The 27,530-nt window shown below is 44.3% G+C and overlaps 1 protein-coding gene and 1 long non-coding RNA gene across 2 annotated transcripts in view; one reads left to right on the top strand and one right to left on the bottom strand.

Moving 5' to 3' along the window:
• LOC309345173 overlaps positions 1 to 1,899 on the top strand; it is a 31,981-nt gene extending 30,082 nt beyond the window's left edge. The window contains exon 3 of the long non-coding RNA XR_014158052.1: positions 1,793 to 1,899. This is a non-coding gene — a long non-coding RNA (uncharacterized lncRNA). The remainder of the gene's footprint in view (positions 1 to 1,792) is intronic.
• Positions 1 to 27,530, bottom strand: part of SULF2 (sulfatase 2) — a 280,668-nt gene that overhangs the window by 218,237 nt on the left and 34,901 nt on the right. The window lies entirely within an intron of this gene.

Here is a 27,530-nt window from a genome sequence, read left to right as displayed (position 1 = left end):
CATCCCTTCTTTGAAGCTGGAGACACAATATGTCAAGCCCTGTAAATGGACTAATTACCCTTTCCTGTGACTAACAAACGGCTCCCTTTGCCTCGAGCTGATAAATCTTTGCCTCACATAGGGTCTGTAAAACTTTGGCAACTCAATGAGCCACCAGCCGAATAAATCATTCAGAAGGAATGAGTTACTTAAGCCATAAGTGACATGAAATAGCTGGTACATTCTCAAAATGCTCACACCCTGCTCTAGGCAGCAAAACATTTTGCTTGTGGAACTATTGGTCCTCCATCCATAACAGGACTGAAGAGGGAAAGGTTAGGAAGAGGACACGAGGATAGCGAACTAGCAGGAATCATTTATTTCCTCAAAAGGCTACAGCACTGTCACTAACTTCCTTGCAGCAAAAGTGAACATAGGAACAGTCTTAATTAAAATTGTTGTGTAAAAGGCTAAATGCACTTGCTTTATTATGGTGCTTTGATATATATATATATTAACAGCAGTGCAAAACATTACATGTATAAAACCCAAACCAGCTTGTTTTCCCTCCAAATATACACCCAGAAAGTTTTCTTTTTTAAAAAATCAATGTTCGCCCATCCTCTCTGGCCAACGTGTTATATTGGCACCATAAGTTCAAATTCAGTTATAGATAAAAACCATAGAATCATAGAGTTGGAAGAGACCACAAGGGCTATCGAGTCCAACCCCCTGCCAAGCAGGAAACAAAATGTGTGTTATCCGCAGAAGAAATATGTAAGGGCTGATCTGAAAGTTTTCTCATAATAATGTTTGGTGCAAATGTGGTGTTTTGTGGGGGATGGGGGGGCAAAATAGATTTTCCTTTCACCTCACCCTCACCCTCTCTGGGTTTTCCATGGAATCAGTAGCTCCCCTCGACAGCTTCCAGTTTCATTTCCCAGAAAACCCTTTGAGTAATGTTATGTCCTGGTGTAATAACATCCTGAGGGGGGTTCTGGAGAACAAGCAATTTCATGGCCACCCCAAGCTCAGCTATGTTTCATGGTCTCCCGCTAATATCACCCCAACCTCAAAAAGAATATCCACAATAGGCCCATTTTACCACCTGCAAATTGAGCAGTGAAAAGGGAGGGCCATTTCAGGAGTACCCTGTTTAAGTTTAGATAAACTTGCACTATTGATTTGTTTACCTGTTTTACTTGGATTACTTTTCTGCTTCCTTTAAGAAGAAGAAGAAGAGTTCGGATTTGATATCCTGGATTTGATATTGGATTTGATATCACTGCCCTAAGGAGTCTCAAAGCGGCTAACCATCTCCTTTCCCTTCCTCCCCCACAACAAACACTCTGTGAGGTGAGTGGGGCTGAGAGACTTCAGAGAAGTGTGACTAGCCCAAGGTCACCCAGCAGCTGCATGTGGAGAAGCGGAGACATGAACCCAGTTCCCCAGATTACGAGTTTAGTGCTCTTAACCACTACACCACACTGGCTCTGTTTTCAGTTTATTTCAATGTATCTTTTAAATAGTATTTTAATTATTACATTGTAATATTTAATAATATTACATTGTAAGCCACCTTGATTAGTATGCAACTAAATAGCTGGAATAATGCTATGGGATCCCTCCCCTCATACCTCTAAGAATGCTTGGTCCCAAATTTGCTCCAGAGAGTTGGGGGACCCCAGAACAGGTCTGGGGGATGCAGAGGGAGGAGAGGTATAGAATGTTCCATTGCACAAGCGGAAACCCTGATGATAACATTGACATTCAGTTTAACCCTATGTTGCATACCACCCTTTGTGATGAATAGGACCAGATGCTACTTGCCAAAGGAAATCAACAGAAGCACTTGCAAATTCTGTGATCTCGTTCCCAGCTTCCATTCTCAGATGCCTGCACTTCCACAGGGGGGAGGAAGACATCATCAGCACAACAGATCGCTTTTCTTTATCGCACCCATTATGCCCTTGTGTAAATCTGCTTATGCACGCAATGAACAGATTGCTGTCAGTGTAAATATAGTTCTCATGCTTTATTTAGAAGTAAATTCATATAGCAATAAATGACTAAACATTTCTTATGGACTTTATATTATCATTCCCATTAAATTGCAAAATGGCTATGCTCTGGGTGGTCTGGAGTTTTAGAGAAGGAGAAAGCACAAGGAAGTTCCTGTATACCAGGGGAAACCCCCACATATACAGGGAAAGTATGTTTACATTAAACCTGACTCAAAATTACTTCAAGACCAAGAACTGTGTGTACCTACTGTATATCCTTCAACCTGTCACAGAACCCTGGCAGTAGAATGTAGTGCACTGGCTTAGCTAGGCATGAGCAAATATGTCAACTGTGGTTTCTCTCCATCTTTGGAACTTACTTTGAGTAAACATGCATAGGATCAGGTTTTAATTTTCTAACTTTTCAAAATAAATGGGAGGAATATTCCAAGCTCTATTCCAGCCTACAGCAATATACAGTGGTACCTCAGGTTACATATGCTTCAGGTTACATACGCTTCAGGTTACAGACTCCACTAACCCAGAAATAGTGCTTCAGGTTAAGAACTTTGCTTCAGGATGAGAACAGAAATCATGCTCCGGCAGCGCGGCAGCAGCAGGAGGCCCCATTAGCTAAAGTGGTGCTTCAGGTTAAGAACAGTTTCAGGTTAAGTACGGACCTTTGGAACGAATTAAGTACTTAACCCGAGGTACAACTGTACCATGGACTGATATCTTCTTTTAGGCTGGCCTCTCTCTTCTGCTTCAGCAATTACTCATGGCTGAGTAAGATTGTCTTCCATGAACACAGTCTTAACAGTGTGTCTGTAAGAGTGTGTGGAGGCCAATTCTGGACCCACATCCTTCCACAGTGGGGACATAGGTTTCTGGATGGGAGTTGATCATGGTGAGGATTTGCCAAACGTGCCTTCCTGTTTCTCCCTGAGTTTGTGCTTCTTCAAAGTCCATGACACCTTTGGTAAAGGCTGTTCTGCAATTGGGACATTCGCAGGCCAGTGTTTCTCAATTGTCCGTGCTTATACTGCATTTTTAATTATTATTTTTTAGATTATAGATTTTCCTTGAGAGCATCTTAGAGGCTAGCCTCTAGGTTATCAACCAGTATTTAGATGTGTGTGTTTTTCTTGATTAAATAATGTTGTTGTTTCTTTAAAAAATGTTTTTTAAAAAATGTTTAGAGTTATATATATGTATAGGCTTTATTCATAACAAACAATATAATAATAAATAAATAATAAATTTTTATTTATACCCCGCCCTTCCTGGTTCAGAAAACCGGGCTCAGGGCGGATAACAACAAATTTAAAACACTTTATTGTGATACAACAAAAAACAGCATAAAATACAGTATAAAAGCGTGAATAACAATAAATTCTAAAATCAATTTAGGGGAAAATCCATCCAATAAACATTAGATGATCACCAAGGCTGGCTAAATTAGTCCTATTTGGGCCAACAAGGAGGCATGGGGAGAATTAGCTGTGGGATCCCAGTGTGGGTAATCTTCATAAAAAGGGGAGGGGGAGGAAAGGAAGGGGAATAAAAGATCAGGCTAAATTCAAATTTAAAGCCAGGCGGCCCTGTGGAAGGAGGTTAAATCCTGAAGGGCCCTAGTCTCATGGGACAGAGCATTCCACTAGGTCGGAGCCATCACTGAGAAGGCCCTGGCCCTGGTGGAGGATAATCTGACTTCCTTAGGACCTGGGACCTCTAAACTATGATTATTCATGGACCTTAAAGTCCTTTGCAGGGCATACCAGGAGAGGTGGTCCCATAAATACGAGTGCCCTAAGCCACAAATATAAAATAAACATCAATACAATATCATAATGTGGGATTTCTCCAATCCCTTGACTTCCCTCTACCCCCTCCATGGTTCCATTATATTTCTTATTCATGCATGCATGTCCATATCTTGTTTTCCATCTATACATATCTGATTCTGTCTGTTATCACAATACTGCAAATGTTTTTTAGAATCCTGCTGATGTATCAACTTGTATACAATGATTTGATATATATGCAATAAAAATTTCCCATTCATTTTTAAATTTGTTATTGTCCTGATTTCTGAGTCTTCCTGTTAATTTAGCCATTTCTGCATATTCCATTAACTTAATTTGCCAATCTTTTTTCGTGGGTATTTTTTCCTCTTTCCAGCATTGGGCTGTCAATATTTGTGCGGCGGGTCACATACATAAATAGATGTTTGTTTGTTTTTGTTTGTTTTGTATTTCCCTTCCTATAATTCCTAATAAAAAAACTTTGGGCTTTTTGAGAAAGGTTATTTTATACATATTCTTCAATTCATTACATATCATTTCAAATTTTTTAAAATAACTTTACATTGCCACCACATATGATAAAATTTACCATCGACATCTTTACATTTCCAACATGTCTTTTCTTCTGATTTGTACATCTGCGATAATTTTACTGGTGTTAAATACCACCTATACATCATTTTCATATAATTTTTTTTTTAACAATACGCAAGCCGTAAATTTCAAATAGTTTTTCCACAGTTTTTCCCAATCTGACATTTGGATATTATGCCCCACATCTTGGGCCCACTTTATCATTATGCTTTTGACCTTTTCATCGTTTCCCAGTCCAACAACAAGCTGTACATTCACTCTAGTGTCTCATTCTATTATTTCTCTCTGGAATTCAGAGATTTTGAAGGGGTACAATTTCATGAGCAAATCCTTTCTTTTTGTCATTTTTCAATAGTTCATTTATCTGGAAATGTTGTAACTAATCATTTACTTCTCCTCTTACTTCATTATATTCTTTCAATTTTAAATGGTTATCTACTTCAATTAATAATTCTCTATATGTTACCCATTTTGTTCCCATATTTGGTTTTTTTACTGATATTTCTTCAATTGGTGAGATCCACCAAGGTGTTTTTTGTTCTAATAAATCCTTATATTTTCCCCATACTTTCTTATTATATGGTTGTAAAAATTCTTATGTATTTTAGCCTTTTCATACCCTAAATATGCATGCCATCCGAATCGATTGTCATGACCTTCCAGATCCAATAGATCTGTATTTTTTAAACTTATCCACTCCCGGATCCAACAGATACAAGACGCTTCATGATACAATTTTAAGAGGAGGGGAGAAGCCTCCTCTTTCTTTAATCTGTTAACATTTCGTATTTTATTCTTGGCTTCTTCACTCTCCAGATGAATCTTGAAATATCTCTTTGCCATTCTTTGAAACATTTCATATTGTTGATCGGAATATTTCATATTGTTGATTGGAACAAAAATAACATTTTTGGTAATACATTCGTTTTGATCACAGATATTCTTCGTATCAATGACATATTCATTTTTCCTACAGTTGAGAGATGTTTTTGTTGGGCTTTCTGGGAGCTCAATAGGATTGTTTTTGAAACCTTCCAGAGGGTGTGGGAAACTCATGCTCTCATAAATGTGTCAATATCAGAGGAAGGGGACAATGGTAGATTTATTTTTCTCAAAGCCATGTTTTATGTAGCCTCCAACATTTCACACAGCTTGTTTTTCATTTTCATTAAGTGAATAAGGTTTAGTGAGCAAGCCACTTTCTTTTGATGATATGCAGTGATGTAGTGGAGGGGGAATGCAGATCTGAAATGGTTTTCACAGCAGGAGCAAAGATGTCAACTGCCAAGATAAATAATGGACCTTCCTTGCTCTTGGCAAGTGAATGACTGCTGCACATTTCCCATAGTGAAAACTATGGCAGTGGCTCAAGTCATTGCACAAATTCCTCATTCCAGAATTAATTTTTGATACATGGTACATATGCAGAGTTACGCCAGCTACATTCCAGAACCAGAATTTCTAATCAGAATTAAACCAGAGTGACACCCACGGTGTCAAAATCCCTGCTCTTTTTAGCTCATAACTACCACACACCATGGACGCAGGTGGCGCTGTGGGTTAAACCACAGAGCCTAGGACTTGCCGATAAGAAGGTCGGCAGTTCGAATCCCCGCGACGGGGTGAGCTCCCGTTGCTTGGTCCCTGCTCCTGCCAACCTAGCAGTTCGAAAGCATGTCAAAGTGCAAGGAACCGCTCCGGCGGGAAGGTAAATGGCGTTTCCGTGCACTGCTCTGGTTCACTTAGTCATGCTGGTCACATGACCCAGAAGCTGTACGCCGGCTACCTTGGCCAATAAAGCGGGATGAGCGCTGCAACCCCAGAGTCAGTCACAACTGGACCTGATAGTCAGGGGTCCCTTTACCTTTACTTTACCACACACCATAGAACTGGAGGGTTTGATTTTGGAACCTTATGAAGGAAGAAATGGCATTTAAAGGCTTGGAAGGAATTGTCCTAGAATCCTTAGGGTACACCCCTCTAAAAACCTAGTGAGGTGGACCTAATAAAATAAATTTAGGATGAGAAAAGGATTTTGGAGTCATCAACCTGGGAAGTATATCAAGAAAGAAAGAGATGGCAGAGATGGCAAAACTGATGGCTCTGACAAGAGACACAAATTTAGAATCATTCAAGGACTGAAAACTTTTTGTAGTCTATTTAAAAAATATTTTTTGATAGGCAAAGTCCACAGCTGAGTTTGAAGTTTAAGAAAAAAATAGCAGAAGAAACATGTTAAAGAGGATGAAACAGGATGTGATGAAATTTTAAGACACAATTGTATGCAATCATTATTATAAACATCAAGGTTTGGTGAGCAGGAAGCCATTAATATTATAGAATTATAACTGTTGAGAGATAAAGTGTAACTTTGAATTTTGAAATAAAAGAAAAAGAAATCTGAAAAAAAGAAAGATGTTGGTTCACAAGTTTTATCTCTGAAGCAAATATTTTTATCTCTACTTTGGTAAAGTAGGGCAAAACTGCTATCAAAGTCATATTCCACCAAAACACACTCAAGTAGGTTTTAACGGGATTTTCATGAACATTTGAGTGCACAACATGACAGCAGCTGCTGCTAACAGGTGGCCAGCTAGATATGAAGCTGCCTGTGTACATTTGCAGTTTCCTGCTGAATACTGATGCTCTGTCAACACTGAAGTAGCACACAAGATTTTAAAAATCTGGCTATTTTAAGACGAGCATGTTTTAAAAGAGAGATTACCGGTAAATAGAGATGCATGCAAACATCATTCTAATTATGCCATTGGTTGGTTTATAATTCTATACAGTTTATCATCATCATCATCATCATCACAGCACACAAAGCAAGATAAAACCTTCAACCCACACAATCAAAACCAATACAAGCCATGAGGTCAAGAACAAAATAGCAAAAAAAGAGCAACACATTCCAAATGTTCTTCAGACAATAAAGGACTTGACCTGCTCTAAGTAAGATAGCAAAGGAAGGACCAGATGAATCTTCTGGTACAGGGCACTCAAAGAAGCGAAGCTGCAGCAATAGAATGCTCTACTTCTTCTGGAAGTCAGTCTGCCCCTTGTGTGAGACTTTGGAACTCCCTCCCTAGAAAAGCTAGACTGGCTCCCTCCTTGCTCTCTTTCTGCCAGCAGATGAAGACTTTCTTGTCCCAACAGGCATTTTGGAGTTGACTGCTTTTAATTAAAGAGCTGGCACCATGCTGTTTTTATTGTAATTATTGGTATGCCAGGGGAAAAGGGGTATAAATAAATACACAACAACAACAACAACAACAGTATGGACCAACACCAACAGCAGCAGTATGGACCTATGTACAGTCATACCTTGGGTTACAGACGCTTCAGGTTGCGTGTTTTTGGGTTGTGCACCGTGCCGAACCCAGAAGTACAGGAATGGGTTACTTCTGGGTTTCATCACTTGCACATGCGCAGAAGAGCTAAATCGTGCTTTGTGCATATGCAGAAGTGCCAAATCACAACCCGTGCAGGCACAGATGCGGCGCTGAGGGTTGCGAATGTGCCTCCCGCACGGATCATGTTCGCAACCCGAGAGTCCACAGAAGTAAGCCCCTTGAGTCCAATGGCACTTACTTCCAAGTGTGTGTAAGGTATCAGATCTGTATTCCTCATCATGTCTGAATGTTAACACAACGCAACTCTGTACACGTCTTCTCAGACTGTATGTCAACATATTTATCATATATAATTCAAGAAGTAGATAGAGATGTGCATATTAGGAGATAAGCTAAGATGACAAAGTATTTCACAGGCAGTTCATATTCTGTGACCCTATTCCTACAATATGTTTTAAAACAATTTTAAATACTGAATTTTAAATCATTGCAACTTGCCCTGGAATATGCTGCTGAAGAGTGGGTAATAGATTAAAGAATAATAATAATAAGTATTTTCCCTTACCTTTACTTGCAGAACTCTTCAAAACAAAACAGGAACATCAAATGATACATCTAGATATATCCATACAATATCCTGTGCTGTCCAGCACAGGCTCAGCATCTTATAAAATATGAAATAATCCAAAGAGACCTATAAGACAATGTCTCTCTCCTTCAGGATCCATTCTGCCTGGAGCTGTTTTCCTGGAAAGCTTCATTTACATCCTCACTCCAAAGAGTTTGAGAGAGAATGAAGAACAAGCTACCACCCTTCCAAGATGGCAAATTTGCAATGCCGTACCTTTGTCACCTGATCTAAGGTTACAACACTCACATGTTAGCTAGCAGAAAACAATTAGTTAATTCTTAGCTCAGCAAGAGCTCAGAGAGATCTCTTCTTGCTTTTTTATAGCTTCAATGTAATCTCCCCATGTTAAACCTTTTCACAAATACACAGACATTCCCATTTCAGTGTCAATTAAATCAATTATACTTAACACCCCCACTTCACAGCAAGGCTACCTTTTCTGGGCTCACCATGTAGATGACATGTCTTAATCTCTCCCCCACCCCTTACACATGGACTCATTTCCCAAAATGTTGGTCCAGAGACTGCAGTATCCAGAAGGCAGCATGTAAATAACTCTATAGGACTAACAGGAATAATTGAAACCTATTAGGCAAAGACCCCTTTTTCTTATTCAAAATGCATTTTGATGATCAAATATGGTTCCACTAGGCGTTGTATTGGCTAGTCAGCTGAACACTCTCTTCACAGCTGGAATGTTCCTGTACTGGACATTTGTGTTTCATATACTCCTAGTTCTGGTATTACTCATATTGTCTCCAAACTTCTTTCTTTCTTTCTTACATTTATATCCAACATTTTCCCCAAGAGCTTAAGGTAGTGTACAAGGACCCCCCCTTCTGCATTTTATCCACACAACAACCCTGTGAAGTAGGGTAGGCTGAGAGGCAGTGACTGTCGGAACATGCCTGGGGGACACACGCAGCCCCCAGAATGAGACAGATTTCTCCAGGCATCTTCCTGATGAAGTGTAGCCCGGGATGTTCACAAATCAGTCTCAGTGCGCATCAGTGACACATATCAAAAGACACTCAATTAGCAGAGTATAGCAGAAACGACCGTGGAGCATGAGTGTAGCATTCTAAGTGATTTATTAAGCAATATATACAGGACAAAGTAACCATGATGTCCTCTCACATCTCCTCTGAGAGTAAAGAATTATAAAAGTACAGTACAAGCGTAAGAGATAAGACTGGCTTCCGTTCTCACACTTTCCAAGCTTGGAAAGTAAACACAGACATGTGATGTAGCAATCACACATCCAGCAACGGAGGAGTGAAATGCTGACATCCTCCCCCTTTTCAGGTAACCATTGTTGCATTTGCTAATGCAGCCATACACAATCAAACATACAGTTGTCATACCCATAACAGACTCCTGTAGTGTTTTTCCCAACTATGGGACTACATGCACTTGGTCTGGCCTTGTGGCTGACTATCTTGCCCTTCTGATCAGTCTTGGCTTTATAGACCCAACGACTATCAAGAAGCTTCATACCTGGCTTTATTGGGACAAGTTCCCAAGGCTTGTTCCTTTCTAAGGAATCAAGTTCAGCCTTCCTGGCCTTTAGCCATGGCTCAGCATCCTTTGAGGACGAGCTCTGTACAGTACAAGTGGAAGAGATAAGACTGGCTTCCATTCTCACACTTTCCAAGCCTGGAAAGTAAACACAGACATGTGATATAGCAATCACACATCCAGCAACGGGAGAGTGAAATGCTGACAGTGACTGGCCCAAGGTCACCCAGTGAGCTTCATGGCTGAGTGGGGATTTGGTCCAACACACTAACCATGAACATCCCAAGGTTAAAGTTCACCTTTTCCATTTTTGCAACAACTTAAAGAGCTTTGCTTTTTTAAAAAAATCTTTATTAGCCTTTGCCTCTGAGAAAATCTGAAAGGTAAAAATGTTTGTTGGCAGAATACAGAAGCAAAATGAGGTTCGCCACAGGTAGGCTCATAAAGAAAACATGGGACTTGCATAACACATTTTTTAAATCATCACCTTAAATGCACAATGCCTTTTCTGATGTCAAGAGAATACAGTTTGATTATCTTTTATTGATTTTTCATTACATAAAGTGCTTTGCCCAGCAGTAAACACTGCAATTAATGCTGCACATCTGTTACACATCCTGTCCCAGGATAGCATTGGTATCAAAGTTCCCAGTGCAGTGAGCATTTTAACATCACAACCGCAAATCACTACTTTATAAGCAAATAAACCCAATACGACCAAGCATATTGCCTGCAATTGCAAAGACATGTTGCACACAGAAATTTCAACAGACTACTAATTAAAAATACTCATTAGGAAAAAATCGCTTTGCAGTCTCCTCAAGCTAACACCAAATTATTCAAATAGGAAAAATAAAACTGATGTCAGAAAACATGAACACACAAATGGGAAAATAAAAGGAGGTGCCTTATACAAAGTCTGACTGATACTCCATATAACTAGAACTATGGATTTGCAAAACTTATCAGTGAAATTTTGTTAGTCCTTCCTGGCTCTCCCATCACCAGTATGCAGCCCCAATAAAACAAAAGGATGTCTACCTCTGACTTAATGTTATATACTTTTCTGAAGGATTTTGAGCACACAAGTAAGAACTTACTGATTGCAATTCCTTTCTGGTTAATTATCAGTATTGTGAATGTTGTCGTCATCACTTTGTTCACTTAGAAGAGCAGGTCTATGAGTGAAAATCCATGAAAACTCATGCTTATTCCTCTGCTTAGTGGTAAAGCAATACACACTACAATGTGCTATTTTCCATGACATCCTTCCCTGTTTAACAACTGCTAATAGAGCCTGTCATTAAAGTTTATCAACCATGCATCACACCAAAGTGAAGATTTTACAACTGAATCCAATAAACGCTCTGAGCATTTGCAAATGAAGTTTCTTTGGTTATAGTTCTCTGCAGTAAGCCCTGAAGTAATAATCAATCACCAATTTGAGGAGCAAATGTTCCATGTATGGATGTTCTGGGCACCAGAACAGCTGAAAGGACACAGGAAGGAGCATGAAGTACTCAGAAAACAACTTTTCTTTTCTTTTTAAATGCAGATCCTTCCCCCAAATGACAGCCAAGAGCCAAACACATGTACTGGCAAACACTGGCATTAGAGAGCAGTGAGTATTTCCCTCTTAGACTTGGAAGTTATGGTTGTGTTGGCCACAATCTTGACTGGCTTTAAGCAGGGGTCAGCAAACTTTTTCAGCAGGGGGCCAGTCCACTGTCCCTCAGAGCTTGCGGGGGGCTGGACTATATTGGGGGGAGGAAATGATGCACGAACCCTGGTGGCTGCTTACCTGTGTCTTGTGAGCAGCAGGGGCTGGTGACAGCAGAAGGACGATGAGCAGCGCATGAAAGGGCTCTGGAGAGGGGCTGCTTAAAATGGCGGCCGCTCAAGCGCTGCTGCTGCTGGCACCAACAAAGCCCAGTCCCCTTCCTCCTCAAGCCAGGAGGAGGGAGGGAGGAGGCGCTGGTGCCGTGTGAGGGAGAGAGAGGGAGAGGGAAAGAACGTGCATGCTGGCGATCCACGCGGCGATTCCCGGACCGTCCGCATGCCAGATCCAGAAGGCAATTGGGCCTGATCCGGCCCACAGGCCTTAGTTTGTTGACCCATGACTTTAAGAGTATTGGACAGATTCATAGAGGCCTTAGTTTGCCTACCCATGTTCTAGAGGAAGCACAGCATTTAGAATGGTTTCTCTGAATCCAATCTGAGCCCCTAAAATATCTTTTCATTTGTGAGAAAAACTGTCTTATACATCAAAGCACCATGAATAGGAAATGCTCCTTCACAGGTTGAAAGCATCTGGTGCAACTCTGCTTGCACTGTAGGCTGACATACCTGCGTATGAAGAGTAGAGCGCAATCTCCAGGCTTCCTAGACTGTCCTTCTTGTGCTCACCTCTTGATCTCCCTTCAGCAATAGACTGATATTCTTAGGGTTGCTGACCTGACCTCACTTCATTTTCCTCCTTCTCCATGCCTCCCTCATTAAAGGAGACACACTTGAATCTCTCTCCATCTGAGGTGCAAAAGGAAGAATGGCTTACGGCATCTCCACTTAGATAAAACTAGGGATCTTTTCTATCAACTGTGTATTTCCAGAAAGAAACATAGCTTTATTAATTTACAAACTCATGAGTCTCAGTGTGATTGTATCCAGGGTAAAATGTGCTCCTCCAGCAGAAATTCTGCATCAAGTTAACTTCTGTTGAGCATTTAAACTTCAAATGCCATGAAAAAGATCATGGGTCAAGTCAGGGCTGATGATTTCATGAGGCAAATTGAGGCAATTGACATAGGTGGTGGATTAGTGCCTCTTGGGAACCCTGATCACTTGTTACATTAGCCACTACAGATGTTGGCATCCAACCAGCAAGGCTCCTTGTAAAGAACTCTCCAAAGTATGTCTCTTTAAACTCTGAGCTAAATCTAAAATAATTTTATTTTTATCCAGCCATTCAAGTTGATTCTATAATTCAAGAAACCACTGGTATAATATGCATCCAGTGACTGAGTGGAAGGTTAACACGATCCACCCTGGCTCCAGATTCTGAATGGTTTTCATGGTGCTCAAACTGTCTTCAAGGGAAACAAGCAAATTAACTGCAGCCAAGCATTCTACCCCAATTATACTATGCATTAAAGATTGATGTATGTCACAAATACTGACTCTGTTCTTCAACTACCCATCTACAGGTATAAAAGTAAAAGAGAATATCAAATCCACAGCACTTAACCATTAAAGAATTTAAAGCTTTTTTTCATTTGGAAAAAAGGCAACAAGAGCAGCCAAGAAAAAAAAAGGCTGTTTAGGGCTCAAGGAAGCAGTTATTAAAATGATATTTATGTGCTGTAAACTGCTCATAGTTCCATCTCTCAAGTGTGAAATTAGCGATGGAGAAAAGGTTTCACAGAAACTTAATCTGAGCACTGTCCTGTTGCAAAAGGATTTGCAGTTTTTCCATCTCTGTGCCAAATGTTTCCTATCTTTGAGCTGCTGGAGTTATTCATGCAAGGCAACAGATAATCAGAAGTGTCTAAAGGGTTTTTTTTTAAATAATCTGACTGAGCATAGTCCTCTTTTCTGTTCACCACACTAATACTTTAGCTAGTGCCAGATCGTATCTGAAATAAGCTCTTGTTGCAATTTAGTAAAATCTTTAGACGTCACTGACATTTAAAAAAGAGGAGCCCTCATGTTTAAAAAAAGGAGGATACTTGCTGCATTGTACACAGTTATTTGGCAGCTGCACCTCCTGGAACAAGGAATTGTGCTGGAGTTGGGAAAGGCTTATACCAGGCTCTGAGCACCTCTGGTACACCTCACTTCTTCAACTGATGCCCAACACTTCCCTTAGACCACAGCTCATCCCTTGAACCACACCTCTCTCCAATCCTCAACTGATCAGGGTATGTGTGTCTGACTTTCCTTACCATCATGATACAATTAGTCGGAAGCCAAAACATTCATGCCCCCCATGCTATGATCAGGAATAAAGCTGCCCCCTTTCACCATTCAGAATGATTTTCATTACCATCATAACACTCTGGGCAGGGAAGTTAAAAACTTCCCACTTCATGTACCATGGTCATGAAGAAAAGTGCCCCTTAATTTCAATCCCTACTTTTCAAGGGAATATCAGAAAGCGCCATTGAAGCCTTTCTATTTTGTGTCAAAAGGTCCATGATAATCATAATAATAAAATGTATATGAATAGGCCAGCATCCTCTGGTGGCTGGGAAATTGCTAACCTCAAATTTTATTTTCAAGTGAACCAATTAAGACAAATCATTCTTTTTTCCTAAGAAAGATATATCACGGTCCTAGTTTGAACTAGAAGGTGCTTAATCTTAATACCACCCCACCATGTATTTAAGATACCCCTGGGACGCGGGTGGCGCTGTGGGTAAAACCTCAGTGCCTAGGGCTTGCCGATCGCATGGTCGGCGGTTCAAATCCCCACGGCAGGGTGAGCTCCCGTCTTTCGGTCCCAGCTCCTGCCCACCTAGCAGTTTGAAAGCACTCTTAAGTGCAAGTAGATAAATAGGTACCACTTTATAGTGGGAAGGTAAACGGCGTTTCTATGTGCTGCGCTGGTGCCGGCTCGCCAGAGCAGCTTCGTCACACTGGCCACGTGACCCGGAAGTGTCTCCAGACAGCGCTGGCCCCCGGCCTCTTAAGTGAGATGGGCGCACAACCCTAGAGTCGGACACGACTGGCCCGTATGGGCAGGGGTACCTTTACCTTTACCTTTACCTATTTAAGATACTTATCTTAAAACTTTTGATTGGGCTGTTAATCTATATCAGGCACAGGCAAACTCGGCCCTCCAGATGTTTTGGGACTACAACTCCTATCATCCCTAGCTAACAGGACCAGAGGTCAGGGATGATGGGAGTTGTAGTCTCCAAACATCTGTAGGGCCGAGTTTGCCTATGCCTGAACTATATTTTAAAACAACACTCAGAATCTGGAAGATCCAAAAGAAAGCTTTGGCTACTGTGCAGTTCGCTCTTACTCCCATCCTGTTTCATCCCCCAGATTTATAATAAAAAAAGAATGGAATATTTCAAGGGCAGGGAGGAAAGAGGGATGCAAAGCCTTCATGATTTACATGGAAATGGAGAGGCAAAGTGAGAAAGGGCACTTGTTCCAGGATACATTCATTTCTGTGGAATACAACAGGATTGACAAAATATAGCATTTTAGAGGCCAACAGAAATTTGACTGAATTTGAAACTGTGGCACTGTCTGAAAGAAATGATACAAATGGCTTGATCACTCCCATTTATTGTCAAACTGATTGCAACTGATGTGGGTTTCCTTCAAAGACTGAAATAATGCTGGGAACAAGATTTTACTTACCCAGTCGAAGAAGAGGCTACATCTAGTTTAACCTATCTGTTTGATTTTGGCATCAGCTAACAAGCCTTAAAATAAATAAATAGATGGTACCTGGCTCCTATTAGATTGTTGCATATAACACATACATCCTCCGCAAGTTGTTGAAGATGCAGGGCCTCAGAAGCTACTTACTTCCACATGTACTTCTCCCACTGTGGAAGGATTCTGATTCCAGGTTTCTGAGGATATGCATAAGATTACTCACCAAAATGTTCTTACTATTCTGTCTCTAGCACTTTTAATTTTGTGTGTGTGTGCAAATCAGTTCTCTTTTATTATCAGCTATATTAACTATTACAAAATTCTGGAAATATTTGGAAAATGCCACTTTTAAATATTGGTATAATACTATCAGACGTGGGTGGCGCTGTGGTGTAAACCACTAAGCCTTGGGATTGCCGATTGGAAGGTCGGCGGTTTGAATCCCTGTGATGGGGTGAGCTCCTGTTGCTCGGTCCCAGCTCCTGCCAACCTAGCAGTTCAAAAGCATGTCAACGTGCCAATAAATAAATAGGTACCGCTCCAGCGGGAAGGTAAATGGCATTTCTGTGTGCTGCTCTGGTTTTGCCACATGACCTGGACAAACATCAGCTCCCTCGGCCCGTAAAGCAAGATGAGCGCCGCAACCCCAGAGTCATTCAGGACTGGACTTACAGTAACTGTCAGGGGTCCTTTACCTTTACAATACTATCTGGTTTTTAACTCCATCTGAAAAGTTAAGCCAAAAGATGCACAACACACAAACATTTTTTTTAATTTATTTGACATGGTGTGATTTTCTTAGCTTTGTTAATGAAGGAATCAAGGCTCCTTCATTTGGTCTGAAGGGATATGGACTCCAACAATTACGGTAATACAATTTTCCCTCTCTTCCTTTCTTTAGTGCTACCATTTTTTGTTGGATTGAACTATGTATAATACTGAACAACTGGATCTGTTCTTAACATCTGGCATGCACACCACTTAGAGAATGGTTACAACAGACGCCGTAATGATTATCTGTATTTCAAAACCTAGACACACACTTAGCTAGGAATAAGTCCCTCTGAACTCAATAAGTAGCCATGCATAGAATTTTGGTAGGGGAGTGGTTGGTTTTTGGTTCTTGTTTTTGCTTTTGCTTTCATTATGAATTTTGGGTTCTTATTTTGTATTTGTATGTTGTGAACTGTCCTGCGAACTTTGTATGAAGGGTGATATACAAATTTAATAAATAATAATAATAATACAGAAGTATACTGGTACCTCGGGTTTTTGAATGCCTCCATTGACGAACATTTTGTAAATGCTTCCATTTTCGAATGCACCTCGGAAGTCAAACGGCTTCCACTTAGTGTATATGTCCCCCCCCCCCAGTTTTCTCTATTAAATTTGCAGGCTGCCCTCTGCGCCTTGGTCTCTGAACATTTCAGAACTCAAACGGTCTTCTGGAATGGATTATGTTCGAAAACTGAGGTACCACTGTATATAAATTGTTGAAATGAATAAATACATTATTCAAGCACTGCAAAGAAAGAATGAAAGCTGGCAACTTCTCAATCACTGCTCTGGTCAGTATGAATGGAAGTGCCCTAGAGTCATGTACAAAGGAATTACACTTTGCCATTGCAATCTTCTCACTCACAGTCCTCCCCCAGCGCACCCCAGCAGAAGGAACGTTCTGAGGTGAAAAGAGGAGTGAAGGCCCGGGAGGACCACCACCAAGTATGAAATCCTGTTAAACCCCTTAACAATACCAAAACTAACAGACCCTGACAGAATAAGCTCATAAACTGTAGGTGGGGGAATGAAGGGGGGCAGGGAGGTAGGAAATTAATGCAAGATACTGGAGCTGTTTTTCCATATGCAGAATTCCCTGATCTCCGATGGCTGACAAAAGAAGTTCCCATTTGAAAATCTGCTGCAGCTGATAAAAGTGGAAGCGCTTAGGATTGAGAATTTAAAATTCCTTCGGCATTCAAAACATATTATTTAATCTTTTTGATGCGGGTACTTAGTTAAAATTCAGAAACAAATTCAGCTTCATTAAATAGCTTTATCTCTCAGATTAAGAATGATGTAATCAAGGCAGGTGTCCTATCACACTTGGAAGTAAGTCACATTGAACACATTAGGTCTCACTTCTCAATAAAGATGCACAGGATTATGCTGTGCTATTAATTTTAAATCAAGAGTCTTGTTTAAATCATTCTTTGCCAGGTTTTGAATATAGTGTAGTTAAGAGTGCTGGCCTAGAACTTGGGAGACCGGAGTTCAAATCCAGGTTCAGCCACAATGCCCACTGGGCGATCTTCTGCCAGTCATCGTTTCCCTCACAGGGTTGTTTTGAGGGATTGGAAAGAACTGAGTATACCACCTTGAGCTCCTTGGAAGAAAAGTGGGATAAAAATGTAATAATAAATAAAAGGGGGAAGAAATCTCTACACACTTCTTCTGCAAGCACCAAAAACTATAAAAACCAAGTGCAGGGGTCCTTGGTAACCAGTCAAAATTTGTAGTCTCCTTTCCTACTTAAAAGGAAGCGGGAGGGTGTTGTTTCCAATGTCAATGTTGGGCTTTGGTGATGCTCAGTGCACCTCTGAAGTCGAGTAAGTTTAAGAATGCTCCTCACCCCTTCTCCCCAGCTGTGAGTTCAGGTGTAGGACAAGGCTGCTGTCCTTTGCCAGAAGAGAGGGGGAGATCTACACAGCACACTAGCTTCTGGAGTCCTTGCCAAATACCATTTGCTCCCATCAAATACTCAAAAACTACTCAGCTGACTCGGATAGAACATTCTCCTAGAGAATGATTTTACTTTGTTGCTACAGAACAAGATGGATAAAGAATAGGAGAGAAGGGTTACTGGTATGGGAAAAAGGCACGTTCATAACTCTTGCTTAATAAACTGAGATATGGTCACCCAAATGTGGCCTGAGTGTTAACATTGCTATAAGGAGCTTAATTTATATTCCTTACATTTAGGGAAAGTGGCAAAAGAACATCATTTGTCTAAAACTGACTAACGAGGCATACTGTTTGCAAAACACATGAACATTTATTTATTTATTTATATTTTATTTTTATCCAGCCATTTATCAATCAAGACCCCAGGGAAGTTCACAACACCCCTCCCCCCAAATGCTACACTTCACAAAATACAACAATAAGATCTAACCATTACTAAAAACATTACATTCAGCATGCAATGCTCCATTGACTGTACATATGTGAACCACACCTGCAGCTGATGCACAGCTACCCACCCGAATAAGCCTGAATGGGAAAAACAAAACAAATTAAGCCAAATAGTGAATACTGTACAACATATTTGCATGCTGGCATGTACCAAACCTTTTCACTGTGTGCGCACCAGACAACATGGCAGCAAAACAGGGTGGCATGTATCATCATGACAGGCTTGATGCCTGGTATCCAAGATACGTTAACATGCTGATAAGTTACTTGTTTCCCAGCTGTGAGAACTGGTTGCTGCATTTGATTCCTTGGTTGAAGGCAAGCTAAATTAAAACTGCAGTGACCTATATTGTGCTTCAGCTAATGACCCAGTTAACCTCTGGTTAATTTTTTGTCTCCTGGTGTCCTGGGAACAGGGAGATGTTTACTTCGGTTGTGACAAACCTTTAGAAACGAGCCACTGGCATTTCTTTATTCTGGAGCTGTGTGTTTTAATAGAAATTAGCTAATGAACCATGGGGGTCTGAAGAAGTTGCTGAATCCCAATGAGGGGCTTTCTCTCTGTTCTCCTCCACCCTAATTTACATGACTTAAGCTTTTTGCCTTTTAATTTCCCCCCCTTTCTCCCTTTTTGTTTCTTGATTATTGATCTGTCTCCTGGGGAGGAAACAAACCGTTTTGCTTAGTGGGTAGGGCATTACTGTTGGCAGCTTGCCAGCTAGTTTCTTCACAAGTTTTATAATACAAATTATACCAAAGGCGCACATACACATATGTTGGCAAGGAAAGCTGCAGCCACAATGCACTTTTTATCCTTGACATAGCTGGTATGAAAACAAATGGGAGCATAATTGCAAAATAACAATGTTGTCCTTGGTAGAAGGAAGGTCCGTCTAACCAGAAGTAATGTAACTCTCCAGTGGGAATAGGAAATTGCTCCAAGTGAGGTAACACATGTAGCTTGACTCTCCTTAAGGAAATGATAGTGCATCTGATAACTGGCACAGGGGAAGAAAGACAGGAGCCTTTGTAGGCTCAATATGCAAGTTTACTCCTGATAATCCATACTACATAATAAGGACTGGGGCTTTCGCCCACGTAGTTAGAACTTGATTAACTACCGTATTTTTCGCCCTATAGGACGCACTTTTTCCCCTCCAAAAATGAAGGGGAAATGTGTGTGCATCCTATGGGGCGAATACAGGCTTTCGCTGAAGCCTGGAGAGCGAGAGGGGTCGGTGCGCACCGACCCCTCTCGCTCTCCAGGCTTCAGGAAGCTCTGCGCAACCCTCGGGAGCCCGGCGCGAAGCTGTGCTGGGCTCCCGAGGGTTGCGCAGAGCTGCCTGCATTCCCTGGCTTGGTGCAGCTCCACGCAACCCTCCGGAGCCTGGTGCGAAGTCGCGCCGGGCTCCCAAAGGTCGTGCCCGGGCTTTGTGCAGCTCTCCGCAAGCCTGGGGAGACCGGCGCGGCTCCCTAGGCTTGTGGATAGCAGGCTGTTCTGGGGGCTGGGGTCGGGGGAAGTTCGGGCTTCCCCCGTGCCAGCCCCGTGCCTGGGGGGGGGGAAATAAATTTTTTTTCTTTATTTCCCCCCCCCCCAAAAAAACTAGGTGCGTCCTATGGGGCGGTGTGTCCTATGGGGCGAAAAATACGGTAATCAAATGGGCTGGTTTACTTAGTTCAGGGATGGGGAACCAAATTCAGCTGAAGGACTGCAGGTCCTTCTTGTTAAGTATAGTGATTTGATTTACTGAAAGTGGGAATGCTTAAATGCATTACTGTGTGTTAAATTCTGGAATGTTCCCCAGTAACTCTCATGTGATTGGTTAACTCTGGTCACATGGGAGGTATCTTATTCCATTCTCCATTTTGTTTTTTGTGTGAGTGACTTGACTGTAATGGCTGCATGTCCATGGACACCGAAGAAGAGACCATGTTAGATAACTCTCTCTCTAAATGCAATAGAGGAGAGGAGTGCTAAAGTTTCTGTGTGAATATATGTGACAGAAAGAAGTACAGAAGCTAATGTTCTCCCAAAGAAGCAGTAAAGAGAAGTCTTTTGGAAGGAGAAAGTGGGAACCTCTCAGAAGGAGCTGCATAGCCTAGCTGAGTAATGTAAGGTAAAAAAAGTAAAGGTAAAGGGCCACCGGATGGTTAAGTCCAATCAAAGGCGACTGTGGGGTTGTGGCGCTCATCTTGCTTTCAGGCCAAGGGAGCCGGTGTTCATCCACAGACAGCTTTCCAGGTTATGTGGCTAGCATGACTAAACCGCTTCTGGCACAATGGAACACCATGACGGAAACCAGAGCGCACGGAAACACCATTTACCTTCCCGCCACAGCGGTACCTATTGTATTGATCTACTTGCGCTAGCATGCTTTTGAACTGCTGGGTTGGCAGAAGCAGGGACAGAGCAACGGGAGGTCACCACCATCGTGCGGATTCGAACCACCAACCTTCTGATCAGCAACCCCAAGAGGCTCAGTGGTTTAGATCACAGCGCCACCCGCTCTACAGCTGAGTAATGTACAAAAGGCTGAGTGCATGTACTGAAAAGAGAGAAAGACACACTTTGTTTGCATGTTTAAGGAAGAAACTGTAATCTTCAACTAAGAAAAACTAAGCCCGTGCTTAGATAAGCACGTGAATGTAAATACTTTGCATATATTTTTCTTGAGCTATATGTTCTGCAAGTAAAAAGTGTTTGGACATTGTTTTAATTTCAAGAAGTGGGTCAGTATTGCACACAATTTGGCTTCCTAACTGCAGTTTAGCTACTCTGCCAACGCTCCTGTGCAACCTTCCAATGGTGGTTGGGGCCAGAAGTGGTTGTACACTAGGCTGATTGCTGCACACACCTCTTTATTCTTCAACCAGGCAAACCAGAAGCATGATCAGAATTCAGTGACGCATTCAGGCCACTTGAGGAAGGTGTGAAGCAGGGCAAGTGAGGGTTGTGGCCAGGGGATTCAGGCTGATGAGGGAGTGTTGCCTGGGGAGGATCCCAAGGGTCAGAGAGAGAGAGAGGCCTGGAGGACCACATTTAACCTCTAGGTCTTGGTTCCCTACTCCTTCAGTAAGCCATAGTTAACACTAGCCACAGTTCACTGTTTGAAAATAACAACAAACTACAATTAGCTGAAAATGAAAGCTTGTAGCTATGCTGTAGGAAGAGGTGGTGTATCTTATGAGCCTGAGGCTTGTTATACATTACTCCTAACCAGTTCTTGTCAACCTGATGCCCTCCAGGTATTTTTGACTACATCTTCTAGCATCACTGACTATTGGTCATGGTGGCTGGGGCGGACGGAAGTTGGGAACTGAAAGCACCTGCACAGCACTGGGCTTGGGAAACCTGCAGCAAACTATAAGACACACTTCTTGCTGCCGACTGGTTTCCAGTATGTGCCTCTATAATTTATTGGAAGGTTTAAATGCCAAATAAATTTTAAGTGATTAAAAAAAATACACATGTGTCACAGCCACCCAGGTGGGTCCCAGCTCACGAGAGACCTTACTCCGTTATAGTTTACTTACAGGAAAAGTTTATTGAAGATAATTGCTTCTTTCACAGTTCAGCATTGTGGCTGTACGTCTGTCACGTTAGACCGCCGAAGTCCCCCTCTGACTCCTCCCCTCCTCCACACCAACTTAATAGCCTGGCTCTAGACCACCTCTTCCTCTCCTTTCTTTTCCGCAGGGTCTTTCTGCCCCCCTGGGTTCTCTCTTTCCGGGATTCGCCTGAGGCTGAATCCTCTGCCGCCTCCTGCCCCCTCCTTCTGGCTTTGGGGCCGGGCTCCTCCTCTGAGCTTCCCCCACTTCCGCGCGCCTCTATGTTTGAACTTGGCGCGCGTACGTTGCTTTTGACCTTTCCTTCGTCCTCTATACTGCCCCCTGTTCCACTCTCTACCCTTTCCGGCTGAACACCTTGCTCCAACCCCCTCTCTCTGTTTTCTCCTGTTCCTCCTCCCTCCGAGAGGCTGACAACTCCACCCCCTTTACTCCGTTCCGGCTGAGACCCCTCTGACAGCGTCTGTGCTTCACTGGGCTTTCTCCCCTCCTTTCCTGACTTTTCACAGCTTCTCTCTTCTCCTGCTTTTCGCCTGATCATGCTAGCTCCCTTTTGGGAATCCTCTGACTCACTGCTTAGGCTCATAGATTCCCTTCGAATTCCGTCATCTTCTTCCTCGTCTCTCTCTCCCTCCTCCCACTCGCTTTCCGTCTCCTCTGCCATCTCCTCACTTCTCCCAGAAACCCTGACATCCATCCCCCCCTCGAAGCCCCCCCTTCCCCCCTCCCGGTCGCTGGGTGCAGGTTGAGGGAAATGTGGTTCTTCCTGGGTCGGTTCAGGATACCGGGTGTCCACGTCAATCTTCTCCTCTGGCAGCTCCGTATACGCGTGTTCGAACTCGGGTTCCCCCCCTGAAGGCATCACAGTCTCTTCCTCCCTCACTGCTTCTCCTGGCGCTGCCTGCCAAGGACCTATCATCCACCTCTGACTCCATACCTCCCTTGGCTGATCCACCCACCAATAAGGGTTTGTCTCTCCCCCCCCCCAGGCGGGGATCCCTGGTCGGGCTTGTTTTGGGCGTAGAGCCCTCGGGCGAGGAGAAACCCCCGAACGTGCTGCCCGACAAAGTGGGCGTGAAAAGCCAATCATCAAAATACTCCTCGGGCATGGGTTTGTGCGGAAAAATTGCATGAAACTCCTCCTTCAACAGGGGTTCGTCCAAAGCGTAACCCGGCACCCAGCTATTTGCAGAGACTGGAGTGCCTTCCCTGGCGAGAAAATATTCAACTCCCTCCTCCCCCCATCGTGAATCCAGTATCTCTGTGACCTCATTAAGAGGTTCTGGTCTTGGCGACTCCCCTCCCTCAGGCGCCCTTCTACGTGGCTCTGGAGGTGCTCCTGACTCTTGAAACCTGTGTGGGGCTTTGTAGGGAGTGAGCACCGACCTATGAAAGACCGGGTGCACCCTGGAGCCCTCCGGAAGGGCTAGGCGAAAAGCCACCGGATTGATCTTAGCCTCAACTTGATATGGTCCTAGCTGCCTGTGTTCTAACTTCTTTTTGGCCAACGACCTGGCCGGCATCGCGTGGGCTGCTAACCATACCCAGTCCCCAACCTGAATGTCTTCCCCCGCCCTTCTGTGTTTATCGGCTTGCACCTTATACGCCTGCTTTGCCAGCTCCAAATGTCTCCGCAGCTCCTCGTGCACCTCTTGCAACTCTGCTGCAAACTGGTCGGCATTTTGAGGTCCCCCCCCTTCAGGTGCTGTAAAGCTCGGGAAGGTTCTGGGATGACGTCCATAGTTCGCGAAGAAAGGCGTCACCCCGGTGGATGCGTGCTTCGTGTTGTTGTAGGCGAACTCAGCCATCGGCAGGTAGTCCACCCACGCCGCGGGTCGCTGGTTGGCGTAACACCGTAGGTACTGCTGCATGATCGCGTTGACCCTCTCCGCTTGACCGTTGGTCTGTGGATGCCTCGCCGACGTCAGGTTGATCTTGACGTGCAAGATGCCCAGAAGCTTCCGCCAGAAAGTGGAAACAAATTGGCGCCCCCGTCGGACAAGACGGACTGCGGTAGTCCATGCACTCTGAAGACGTGATCGATGAAGAGCTTTGCGGTCTGTTCTGCCGTCGCCACCTTGGCACAAGGAATGAAGTGCGCCATCTTGGTGAACAAGTCCACAACCACTAACACCGCCGTCTTACCTCTGGAGCTGGGCAGGTCTGTAACAAAGTCCAACGCTACCCTCTCCCACGGTTGCTGCGGTGTCTCCAGCGGTTCTAACAATCCCGCCTGCTTCTGATGCACTGGTTTGGACCTCTGGCAGATATCGCACCTGGCTACGTAGTCCGCCACCTCTCCTCTCATCTGGGGCCACCAAAAGTCCCTTGCCACCAACTCCATCGTCTTCTCTTTGCCGAAATGGCCCGCACTCGGGGCATCGTGCAATTGTTGCAAAACCGTGGCGCGAAGCTCGTCGGTGGGCACGTAAAGGGCGCCCTTGCGAGTCAAAAGTCCATCCTGCAACTGAAACTCATTGTTGTCAGGCGACCCTTTGCGGAGCTCCTCCATCTTGGATTGTGCAAACTGATCCTCTTGCAGCGCGCGTCGCACCGCGTCCAGGTCGACTGCGATGGTAGCGCACGTCCACGCCTGCGGTGCGAAAATGTACTTTGCTGCGATTGGAGCTACTTCCTCCAGGTATTGAGGCTTTCGGGACAGCGCGTCTGCTATAACATTGGAGTCTCCAGGGATGTATTCTATTTTGAAATCGAAATCCGCAAAGAATTCCGCCCAGCGCATGTGTCGTTGGGTTTGCAATTTAGCCGTCCGCCAATACTCCAAGTTCTTGTGATCCGTGCGGACCTGCACCGTGTGCTTGGCTCCTATCAAGAAGTGTCGCCACGCTTTGAAAGCTGCATGAATGGCCAACAACTCCCTGTCCCATATGGTGTAGTTGCGCTCCGTCTTGCTGAGCTTCCGGGAGTAGAATGCACCCGGTCTCCAGTTGCCTTGCGAATCCTCTTGCAAGAGGACGGCCCCAACTGCTCTGTCTGATGCATCTGTCTCTACCCGCATGGGCCTGCCAGGATTCACGTGCAGCAGCTGCTCCTCGGAGGCGAAAAGGCTTTTAAGCTTCCGAAAGGATCGCTCTGCTTGTTCGGTCCAGACGAACTTCTTCTTCTTGGAACTGAGGGTGTCAGTGATTGCCGCCGTCGCGTTTGCAAAACCTTTAATAAACTTGCGATAAAAATTGGCAAAGCCGATGAACCTCTGGACCTCCTTCCGATTTCGAGGGCTCTTCCAGTCCAACAGCGCTTGGACTTTAGTCTTGTCCATGGCCAGTCCCTCGTCGGACAGCTTGTAGCCAAGGAAATCTACCTCTCTCACATCAAACTGGCACTTCTCCAACTTGGCGTACAGCCTGTGTTCCTTCAGCCTCTGCAGAACTTCCTTCACGTCCTTATCGTGATCCTCTGGCGATTCCGAGAAAATCAGGATATCGTCGAGAAAACAGACACACTTCTTGTAGAGGAGACCTGCCAGGACGTGATGCATGAATGCTTGGAAAACATGGCTGCCATTTTGTAGACCGAAGGGCATAACTCTGTATTCGTACGTGCCCAAAGGAGTGAACATGGCCGTCTTCCACTCGTCGCCCTTCCTGATGCGGATGAGGTTGTAAGCTCCACGTAAATCCAGCTTGGTAAAAATCTTCCCCCTCCTGACTGTAGCCAAAAGGTCGTCAATTTTGGGCATGGGGAAGGCCTTGGGCTTAGTTAGTCTGTTTATGAACCGGTAGTCCACAATGAGCCTCTTCTGGGGCGTGTCTTTCTTTTTCACAAAGAAAACAGGACTGCCTCCCGCTGCTTTAGATTCCTGGATGAATCCGCGCTTGAGGTTGTGTTCTATGAACTCCCGAAGCTCTTGCAGCTCGTCTTCCGACATGGAGTACAGCTTGGCAGTTGGCAACTGCGCGCCTGGCACTAAGTCAATCGCGCAGTCGTAAGGTCTGTGAGGCGGCAATTTGTCAGCTTCCTTTTCGCAGAAAACCTCCAAGAACTCCGCGTACTTGTGAGGAACCGCTTGCACCATACTCAGATGCAGCTGCTGTTCGGCTTCTCCTCCTTGATCGGTTTGGATGCAATTCTGGGCGCAATACGATGAACAAAAGGTGATCTGCCTCTGGTACCAAGCAACCGCGGGACTGTGCCTGTCCAGCCAACTCATGCCCAACACGATGGGCGTGTCCGATAAGTGGGTGACATTGAAACTAATAAGCTCTCGATGGTCTCCAATTTGCATCATCATGGGAGGGGTTTGCTGCACCACTTGCCCCCCCAGCAACTTCCTGCCGTCTACCGTGACCACGTTCAGAGGCGTCGTTGCAGGCAGGAGCGCTATGTTATGCTGCTTGACGAACTGTAATCCCACGAAATCGGCGTTGCTTCCCGAATCGATGGTTGTTGGAACCTCGAGAAGTCGCCCATCAGGCAGCTGGAGTGTTGCTGTGAGTAAAACTGCTGGTTTGGGAGGTAAAGGGTCCATGCGCTGCAAGTATGCTGGGGACTTCTCTACAGATCCGCCTGGCTGAGCCCCAGTAGCTCTGCTTCCAGCCAGGCACTGCAGTTTCCCTGAAGCTGCTCCTCTGATTGCACCTCTGCTGTCACAGTTGCTAGTGCTGCAGTGTGCTTCTGGAGCCTCTGGGGGCACTCTTTCGCCATATGGTGTGCACTGTCGCAGATGTAACACTTCCTGGTCCCTCTAGGAGGCTTCGCTTTGGCTGCAGCAGGGATGGGGCTCTGGGATGGCTTTTGAGCCCTAGCACCACCAATCTCCATTGGCTCCTCGCCTTCCTTCCCCATTGGTGAGGGGCGCGCACGGCTGAAATCCCTGTGCACAAAAGGGAGAGCTTTTGCTTGCGCGCGCGCTTGGGGCCCCCCCTCCTCGTGCCACGGACGTCCCTCATGTCGAATTCCTATAGCCAAAGCCCGTTGCACCACGTCTTCCAGGGTCTGGGGTCTGTCCCCCCTTGCGATCTCATCCTTGACGGAGGGGCTCAATCCCTCCCAAAAAAGATCCCTGACCGGTAGACTGTCCTTCGGCCAATCTAAGGCGGTGAGCAATGCAAAAAATTTAGAATGATATTGGCGTACAGTGGCTCTCCCCTGCCTCAGCCCGTGCATCTGCCGGCGCGCAATGTCCTTATCCACAGAGGATTGAAAACAAGCATCCATTGCCTTGATAAACGCATCTGCATTGCGACGGGCTGGTCCATCTTCGCGCCACAGATTGCGTAGCCAAGCCCTGGCCTCCCCATGCAGGTGCGAAACAATAAATCCCACTCTCTCCTCCTCATCTCTAAAATCATGACGGAGTAAATGCAGTGCATACACGACATCTGCCCTGAAGTTGGGATAGTCTTGCAAGTTGCCATTAAAATGCGAAACTAGGGCACCCCCCCTCCTTCCAAGCGCAATGCCCTCCGCTCTGGAGCTCGGGGTCCCCGCCTTGTCCGCATTTTCCCACCTTGCTTGCAAATCCTGGCAC

This window comes from Podarcis erhardii (assembly GCF_964252035.2).
Source record: "Podarcis erhardii genome assembly, chromosome: 6".
In the NCBI taxonomy this organism is placed as follows: domain Eukaryota; kingdom Metazoa; phylum Chordata; class Lepidosauria; order Squamata; family Lacertidae; genus Podarcis; species Podarcis erhardii.
Note: the sequence above shows the minus strand (reverse complement) of the source record. Positions and strands in the feature narration are given on the sequence as shown.